Source organism: Stegodyphus dumicola, chromosome X1 (genome assembly GCF_044657685.1).
Source record: "Stegodyphus dumicola isolate Sdum_Otavi_A_Nest chromosome X1, ASM4465768v1".
Classification (NCBI taxonomy): domain Eukaryota; kingdom Metazoa; phylum Arthropoda; class Arachnida; order Araneae; family Eresidae; genus Stegodyphus; species Stegodyphus dumicola.
Window position 1 is genome coordinate 185,649,920 of NC_140780.1, and position 10,591 is coordinate 185,660,510.

Genomic DNA, 10,591 nt, shown 5'->3' on the forward strand with positions numbered 1-10,591 from the left:
ATATCCTTCCTACATACAGGACACTTATAATGGCTACTAAGTAAACCTTCATTTACACACCAGTCAATTAAAGCTCTTTCCTCCTTTCGCTCCAAATCGTACAGAAACTTCAAATTAATCTTACTACACTCGGCCAATCTACCGTCTAAAGAATCAAACCAACACACACCACAAAAACACTTACAACACACCCCATGATTCAAAATTTCCCAGAATCATGCACCCGATTACGTCACAATAGGGTTTCCATAACATTGAACTACTCAGGCTACCATAAATGAAACGACTTGGCGATAAATTAAACATCAACTTCGCCATAATACAAGGGGTACCTTAAAGTCTACTCTACCCAAATGCTGCAATCTGAAGAATTGACAGGAGGCGAGAATGGAAGAATGTGAAGTTTGTTCTTTCTGAAATGGAGGGTTTATTGGAGGAGGAATCATTTCTTCAATGAAGAAAAGAGAAACTAGATTGCTAGACAATAAGATCTTGCTGGGTTCAATACATGTAGAAACAAAACACCGAATTTTCTTTTATGGCGAACAAATTAAAAAGGCAACGAATGCCCTCTATGAACTTTCATTAAGAATGAAATTATTCTTAGAACAATTCGAGAATTCGAATCAGGATAGTCAAACTGCAGACATTGCAATTGTGTCTCTATCATCCTCTTCCAGTGATGAATTAGATTTGAGAAATATTTTTGGATAATATTGAAAAGGCTAAGGCTACGGCAAAGCGAATGAAAATAAAGAATCAAGTGCCTTTAGATATAAAAATGAAAAAATACAAACAAGATTTCTATAGGGCCTTTGAAGAAATAGAGAAATATGATTGCGCTTGCAAGACACCTCTTTTAGAACTCGTAAAAATCTATCCTGAAAAGTTCAAAAGAAATATCCCTAACAGAAACAGCGCTTCCTCGTACTCAAGTTAGTGTGGAAAGAGTCTTCTCAGCTCTGAAGTTTATCAAATCGGATCTTTGGCCCTCCAACAAAGAAGATATTGCCGAAGCTATACCGTTTTTTTAAAAATAACTAATGCCAGTTTGTAATTCGGTTAGTTCTTCAGTCCTCCGTAGATAGAAGCTGTAAAATTCGGCTTCAAGCTTGGCACGATCTTTAACTATAGGAAACGCTTTTAGGAGTGCCCCTTTGAAATTGTTGAAGGTATAGGTGCGTGATCCAACTACGCCAAGTAGGAATTTCCCAATTCCTTTCCATCAAGCTTCTGCCTGTCCTCGGAAAGCACTTGAAGCAATAGCTACTTTCTGCCTTTCCGGTATCGGACACAATTGGAAGTGCGTCTCGAGGGCTTCCAAAAATGAGGTTACCGAGTTCTTGCCATCAAATACCACTGCTGGTTTAATTGCTGGCCTCATCGTCTGTATTAGGAAGCAAAATCCATCTAACGGGGAGGTCACCATTACGTCTACCACTTTTGAACCTTGTGGAAATACTTCTTCGTTCGCCATTCTTTCTGGTTCATATAAATTCGGGCACCAAATGTAGCGTCCAGGCGGTTTAACCTCTATCTGGATATAGGAGTAGCAGGAACTACACAGAAGAAGGGTTCAAACCTGTTATTAAATCTTTAAAATTTACACTGCGTCAACTCGACACTAGCAAGCTTCGCCTCTACTTGGGCGGTAACTGAACAGCAGGTTATTAAAAATCAAAAGGTGAAATGTTTAACAAGTGCTAAACTAACCTACAGGACTCAGCGAGATACCGAACTTCGACCCCCCTCTATAACTAGAAGCAACAGATAAATGCATTTAAGCCACTTGAACCAGCAATTGTACCTACGACAGAGACGGCTGCTCGAGCCCAACTCTCTCACTCAACTTCTAAACCCTCGGTATTTAAACTTTTTCTCCTCAAAGTAGAATTTGCATTCACGTCACACGCGCTACCAAATTTAACTATTCTGGCACTGACAATTAGGGGAATGAAGGCTTATAGGAAAGTCTGAACTAAAATTTAAATTATTAGTTAAAATAAATATAAATCCCTACAGTTGCCGATGCCAGAATTTAGCAGACTTGGATAAAGGTCCTTAAACACCTGTTACAAACTGTTAAATTCAAAAAAAACAGGCCTGAGCCCCGTTTACATACAAGAACTGAACCTTGATTTAAACTATAATACGAATAATTCGTTTTCCTCTCACTCTTTTCGTTGTAGTCTCCATAGTTCTTGCTCATTACTGTACTGAAACTTGTCCTGGAAGGAATAACTATGAATACATGTTTCTGAACATACAATAAAGAACACTTTACAAGCATTGGACCTTTTTCTCGAGTTTCTAACCCTTTAGACTTTAATGTAATTTTTCTTAAGTTTACCGAACATTGCGGTGTTTTAAGGGACACAAGTATTTGTCCACATTCATGCTTAATTTTAGCTCAGTCTCCTTCTGGCTTTTGAAAGTTGCAAGTTTTCGCTCAAAAACGTATGATTTAATTTGACTAAAATTTCCTGATTCATGATGAAATTAACGATTTTCTTTCATTAACTTTTCACCCATTAACTTTTAAAAGTATTTCGAAACTTTTCACACTACATAATTATTGTAATTTCTTTAGAATTTAATATACATTTACACTTACTTTACCTTAGCACAAACAGATATTTTCACATTTTACAATCGCATACTTTTAGCATATTAGACGATAAAATGAGAGAAAAAATATTACTTCTTTCTTCTCGCCAAAAGGGCGAACCTAAAAATAATTTTCATTACCAAGTAATAATACGAAGTTGCTTGTATACGGCCAGAACTTTTGACGTGTTAACATAAAGTCTTCCGACAAACAAAACCTGAACTAACTTTAGTCTTCCACAGAGGCAATTAACTTGAACATGTCGATCTCGAACTTGTCTTGTCGATCTTTCAATAAACCACGGCTTTGCTGTCTTCTGTTGTTGTCTGCTGTGAGACCTTGTCCTGGCACGGCCATCCTTGTTCTTGGCTGGGGCCTTTTTTCTGGCAGAATCTGTATTCTTAACTTTCTTCCTTGCTGGAGCTCCCATATGTCTTGGCGACTTCGAGTTGTTTCCGGCCTTAACTCTTCTGTTCTTTTCTTTTTCTCAGGGGATGGAAGAGCTGATGGCATCGAAACCGCTGTTTTTACTGCTGCCTCTTCTGTTTCAGAAGCCTGCAAAAAACTATTTAATATATCAAAGTATTTCCGGTCATACTATTTTTTAACTGATCCGGACTGGCCTTTTTTTCTTTCGCCTGAATCTGAAGTGATATAAATGACTGCCCCGACGATCTGTTGCACGATGTATGGACCTTCAAACTTATGTGTAAACTTCGACACAAAGTTTTCTGGAGCACTAGACAGGATGAATTTTTTTTAGAACCTTATCCCCCACTTTGAAATCTGCTTCGCGGCGTTTACTATCACAATAGACTTTTTGCCGCTGTCTTGCTACATCTGAATTTTTCAACGCTTCATCAATTAGTTTTTAGATGTTCGCCTGCTTAAATTCAGGTTCCCATTCTTGGACGAAAAATAATTTATCGAGTGGAATCTAAATATTTCTACACAGAAATAATTCAGCGGACGTTTTTCTCGTCGTTTCATGCTTGGCAGTTCCTAAAGCATATGCTAATTCGTTGATGTAGCTATCCCAGCGCTTGTGGTAGTTTTTAACATAGCTTCTAATTATTTTAACTATATTCTTATTCACTCTTTCCGCGATGTTAGATTGTGGCCTGTAAGGGACCATTTTTATATGCCGTATGTCCAGCCCTTTACATAAATCCTCAAAATTTTCTACCATTATCACTTATTACTTTTAACGGTGCACCGTATTTTAAGATATACCTATGCAAAAATGCATCTGCGACTAATTTAGCCGATGTTCGCTTTAACGGAATTATTTCTATCCATTTAGAGAAATGGTCAGCAATTACTAAATGATATCGATTTTTATATAACTCACTTTGAAGAAAAGGGCTCAGAAGATCTATTCCCAGAATTTCATTAAGAAAAGTCGAGCGAATACTATTTAGGTATCCGGCTGGGCTATAATTAACGTCTTTAATTAGCTGACATAATTTACAGGACCTGACATACGCAGTTACTACTTTCTGTAGTTGCGAAAAATACACTGCCTCACGTACCCTACGCACCGTTTTCCTTACACCGAGGTGGCCAGCTCTCGGGATGCCATGCAACTCTTGCAGAATGCTTAGCAGTAGTGCGGCTGGGATGACTGGCCTATATACGAAGTTTTCATTCCTACCCCTAGTATAACTCAATAAATTATCTAGCATCTCGTAATTTTGGGCTCTGTTTCTAATTGCGGCAAGGTCTGGATATTCGAAGTTATCTGAATCCTTTAAATAAGCATAGCTATTACCAAATTCTGAATCATTTCTCAATTCATAAATAATAGTTTCTCGGGAATCTAAAACTTTAGATGTTAAAGTTGAGCATATTACTTGATCCCCATTGTCATCTAATTGTTTCTTGATAGCGTGTCGGCCACAGTATTTTCTTTGCCTGGAGTATGCTTAATTATTAAGTTGTATTCTTGTCACTTAAAGACTCAACTAATTAGTCTAGGAGTTAAATTCTTTCCAGGATATAGTCTACCTACAGCAGAATGGTCTGAATATACAGTGATGGGCGCTTTTCCGAAATATACCCGAAACTTCTGAACTGCCATTAACACCGCTAACGTTTCTCGTTCGGTCACCGTATAATTCCTCTGTGTGGTACTTAAAGTTTTACTAAAAAATGCCAGTGAATGCCGATTTTGCATTAGCACTGCACCCTCGGCGTAATCTAAGGCGTCGGCCGCAATCTCCAAATTATCATCGCCCTCTGGAAATTTTAACACCGGGGCGTTAATTAAAGCTGCTTTCAATTGTTCGAAGGCTGTGTTTGCCTCAGCTGTCCACACAAACTTTGATTTTTTCCGTTTTAACACTAGTAAAGGTTGAACAATGTTAACGAAGTTTTGAATAAACGTACGATAATAAGAACATAGTCCAAGAAAAGATGACAGCTTCTTTGCCGTATTTGGCGGAGGGTAATTTTTAATAGCTTTTATTTTGGAATCCTCGGTCTCAATGCCTTTAGCTGAAATTTTGTACCCTAGATATCTTAATTATTTGGTAGCAAATTTACATTTTGATGCATTTATAGTTAATCCCGCTTCTTTCAATAAGGAAAAAACTTCAGGTCTTTTATATGTTCATCAATAGTACCGCTTGTTACGATGATATCAAATAAATTAATTAACGTGGATTCCCGAGTACAGGGCGTAAAATAATATCCATGGCACATTGAAAAGTTGAAGTTGCCCTGCATAATCCGAAAGGCATACGTAAAAACGCATAAATGCCTTGTCTTAGTAATAAAAGCAGTTTTATTTACGTCTTCCGGTTTCATGGCACTTTGAAAATATCCTGAATTGAGATCGAGAGTAGTCATAAATTTTGTAATTTTCCTAATAATCTCCTCAATCACGGGTAAAGGATAAACCAGTTAAACTATTAAGTTTTCTATAATCTCTGGCAAAGCGATATGCTTTGGGATCCGTAGGAGGCAAATTGTTCTTTTTCCTGAAGAGCACAAGAGGGCTCGCATATTCACTATTTATGGGAGTTATAATTTTATTTTTTAACATCTCTTGTATATGTTGCTCAATGATAGCCTCTTTCTCTTTGTCATACCTGTACGGTTTCGCTTTAAAAAGTTCATTGGATTTTAATTCAATAGAATGAGTTACTATCTGTGTGTTCCCAGGCTTATCAGAAAATAAAGATGAAAACTTACTTACCATTTCTTGCAGCTTGGCTCTTTCATCTTCCTTTAAATGCTGGAGGTCAATTTCTGGAATTTTCTCAGCAGCTTTCACCACCCTTGAATCCATATCCAACGTAACTGAATTAGCTGAAAATTCAATTCTTGCATTTGCGGCCCTAAGGAATTGGGTTCCCAGAATGACTTTGTTCTGCAAGTATTTCACTACGTAAAATAAGATATTCAGGTTTTCGTCCTTAACTTGCACATTAAAGCGAGAGTTTCCCGATACATTCGCACTCTTTCCCTTGAGCGGTTATTATTTCCGTCGTGTTATTTTTAAATAATCTAACTTTTCGAAAATATTTATAATAAAAATTTTGATTTAGGAAATTTCCTTCTGCACCGGTATCTATGAGTGCTTCTACTGGAACATTATTTAAAAGGACCTGTATTACAGGTAATTGAGAATTTTTCTCTACCACAGTATTCACATACATCTTAGAGGGAACTTTTGATGCCCCAGAAGTTTGAACCCTCAAATTCTCAAACCCCTTTATTCGTTTAAAGGCGTTTTTCGTTTTGCTATTTTCTGGTTACGCTGGCGGGTTTTGGCGTCATCTTTATCATTCTTGCTCGTTGACGGCTTAGCTGAAAACTCTTTTCCTCCATAGTACTTATTTCTTTCCGCGGCCGGCTGTCGGAAAAACTGCTAATTACATCTCTGGGCTGGAAATCTTGATTCTTCTGCTATTCGCCGATTCTGAAATTTTACGGCTAATTCGAATAATTCTTGTAGCGTTTGCGGATTACGGAGTTCCACAAAGTCTTGAACGGAGGGTAATAATCTTGGCAGTATGATTTAGATAATTTCATTGTCAGGTTTTTCTACCGTATAGCATATTCACTAGCTTGACTTTTCGTAGGATAAATCAAGGCCAACTAGATATCTACAGGCCTGCTCCAATCTGATGATCACATGATCTGACGTCATAATCTTAGGCTTTCAATTTTGTAGGTTGAGCTTGCTTCGCCGTAGGACTAGTGCTAGTGAGATAATTGTTTATATGTGTTTTTTCTTCTGAAAAATTTTGTATTTTACCGGAAAGTAAAATATTATATTGTGAATTCGAATTTATAAGAAAAAGTGTGTTTTAGAATGCCAAGAAAGTGTAGTGTACCTAAATGCCGATCAAATTACGATAGCACTACTGAACATGTGTCCACTTTCAAATTTCCTTCGGATCCCGTACTCTCTCAGAAATGGATAAAAAATATTAATCGCAAAGATTTTGTAGCTGGCAAACACAGTAGTGTATGCATTAAGCATTTCGAAGAAGAATTTATCGTTCGAGAAGATAAAGCTGTTCGTGATGATGGGACGGTATTAGTAGTTCCTAGAACTATTCCAGCTTTAAAAAAAGATGCTTATCCAACGCTTTTTCAAAACCAGCCATCTTATTTATCGAAGAAACTTCCCACAAAAAGAAAAACACCGGAAGAAAGAGAAGCAGAAATTGATATTCGTTGTGATAAACAATTTGAACAGTGGAAAAAGAATGATATTATTAGCTATTTTGAAAACCTAATAAATGGTTTTGCAAAAAAAAATAGATCTTCCCTCTTCACGGATATTCATTACCAAAGGTAAGATCTTTTGGCTATCGAAATTAGAATTTTTAAACTGTCCAAAAGTGCTTGTATCTTTAAAAATATTGGAAGATTTAAATGTAAGAGTTTTTTTCAATGAAAATGAAATTCCCATTGAAAAGTTCAAATGGATATTTGGAGAAGAAAAGCTATGTGATAAATGGTCTAAACTTGAGACAATGATTAGCCATTTGGATGGTTTTTCTGCTTCTGATATTCATGATGACTGCAATTTAAATTTAGATAAAATATCAAAACTACTGTTTAAATGTGCAGAAACAGAAAATAACCCACATTCTGAGAAAGTTAAGTTTTTGTATGAACAGATTCAATTAATGCAAATGAAACAGCCTTCGTATAGTGCAGAATTCCTTGCCTGGTCTTGTTATATATTTTATTGTAATCCAAACAGCTACAATATTATACGTAACAGTAAGTATTTTATATTGCCTCATCCGTCATACTTAAGGAAGTTATCTCTGAAAATTGGCCGAGCAGATTCTGGATTGCAAACAAGTCACTGGATGTATTTGAAATAAAAATGTGAAATTTTTAATGATATTTAATGATAATGATTCTGAAAAAATTGTCAATTTATTATTAGATGAGATATATATAAAATCACAAGTTTCGTATAAAAGTGGTCGTGTTTTAGGTTTTTCGGATAATTCGCAGATGGAGGCCCCAACTCTGCAAACATTTATGATAAGCTCTATATTATCAAAAAACAGAGATATTGTAGCAATGTTTCCCGTAAAAAACTTATCATTACATCAATTATTAATATTTACAAAACAAGTAATTGACTATCTACAGTCTTGTGGCTATCGAATTATAACTCTAATATCAGACAATAATAGAATTAACAGAAATATGTTCGAAATGCTTTGTGGTGGTGCATTAAAATCCTCATTTATAAACCCTACCATGCATAATTTTCCTATATTTATATTATTTGATACAGTTCATTTATTGAAATCTATACGAAACAACTGGTTCAATCAGAAAGATTCAAACCAAACATTTTTATACCGTCATTTGAAAACTCAAATATTGTTTACAATTCCAGTGTTCTACATTTAAAAAAATTGTATGAAATAGAAAAAAAATGATAATATTAAAATGGCTCCAACTTTATCAAGAAAAGTTTTATTTCCGTCTTCTATAGAGGAGCAGAATGTAAGTACTGCTATTAAACTTTTTGATGAAAAGACTTTAGCTGCTCTGCAAATTGAATCACAGAATAATAGAACTGGGTATGGAAAAGATGTCTTAGAAACTAAACATTTTATTGATATAATTTTAAAGTGGTGGAAAATTGTGAATGTTAAACACTCTAAAAAGGCCTTACAGTTTCGAGATGTATTTATGCAGCCTATAAGGACACCAAAAGATAAAAGCTTAGAATATTTATCACAGTTTTGTTCGTGGCTTATATCATGGAACGATTTTTGCCCAACAACAAAAAACTGGAAGTCACAAATTGGGAAACTGTCAAAAGAAACCCAAGTTGTTCTTCTCCATACAACAGCAACATTGAATGAACTTTCAAAGTATTTGTTAAAAGAATTTAAATTACCTTTTATTCTTTTAGGAAAATTTCAGACAGATAACCTTGAGGGACGTTTCGGTCAATTTCGACAAATGAGTGGCTGTAATTATAATGTATCCTTACAGCAGATTATAGAGTCGGAAAGAAAACTAAAATTAATTAGTTTGCTTAAAATGCAGTCTTCTGAGAAAGGTTCATTTATTTTACAACATTTTTCTTGTAATGATATTGAAAATTTTAATGATTATCAACTTATTGATAAGGAATTTGTTGATGTTTTGCATCAATCCAATGATGTTAATGTTACAGAAAAAGATACAATGTGTCTAATTTACATTTCTGGATATGTTTGTAGATCTGTATTGAAGCATATAAATTGTAATCTTTGCAGGAAAAAAATAATTCTTGACAAAGAATTAATAGTTGAATATTGTGAAGATTTTGCATACTTAGCTGCTATTCATCGAGGTGGTTTATTTTGGCCAACAGAATTTGTGCTTTTCATTAATACCTCTGCATTTAAAATATTTTCAATCCTAATATCTGAAATGTATGAGAAATTATATATTTCATCAAAAAATCAACGTTCTATATTAATAAGTCTCATCACAGAGAAAGTTGAAAACAGGATTATTTGGGATGATAGTATTTGTGAGTGTGGCAAATCATTGCATGATTTGTTGAAAAGTTGTGCCACATGCATTTCCAATATATTGCTGAATAATTACTGTAAGGTTAAAAATAACAATTTAAAGGAAACCAATGACCAAAAAAGAAAAATGAGTAAATTAAATAATTCTGGAATTTAGGTGAATTTTTTACGTAATTTTAAAGTTAAATAATTAGTATTTGCAAACTGTGCATAATTGAGCCATGGATATATATATGAAATTACCTGATCGCTAAAAAGTATATACCCTTTCCAAAGATGAACATTTCCACGTATAAAATAAATAAAATATCCAATAAAGAGAAAGATATGGCTTCAATTAGATAAGCTTTAAGATAAACAAATTGTAGATCATGATTTAAAAGTAATTTTTACCAAAACTAAAGCAGAAGAAAAGACGAGCGAGAACAATGAAAAAAGATTATGTAGTATGATGTATGAAATGATAGAAGAACTAAGTTCAATGGAGGCTCATGAAGTCTGGAAATTAGTTGAAAGATCCATCAATAAGAAAATTACGATGTTTACAAAAACTACAAAATAAGATTTTTGATGTAAAAACTGCATATTTAAATGGATACTTGAATAAACCAATTTACATGGAACAACCACCTGGATTTAAATCAGATTCAGACTGCCAAGCATTAATAGATTGGATAAAAAACCAAAACAAAGTAGTAGTTCAAGGCACATTAATCGAAATCCTTTGCCGTAAGCCAAAACAACTGGCTAAAACATGTTTATTTTTGTAGACCTCAAATCAGGGGCTACAATGATAAGCCTGTTTTGGCATTCATATTTCAAAAATTTGAATGGCAAACTTCTTGTTGATGTGAATTAATGATGTTTAGCTTAATAATTAATATCTTATAACATTGTAATGATTTCCTGGATTTTTCATTGCTTAATACTGCATGCATCTTTTACTATTTGTCTATTATTAAATAAA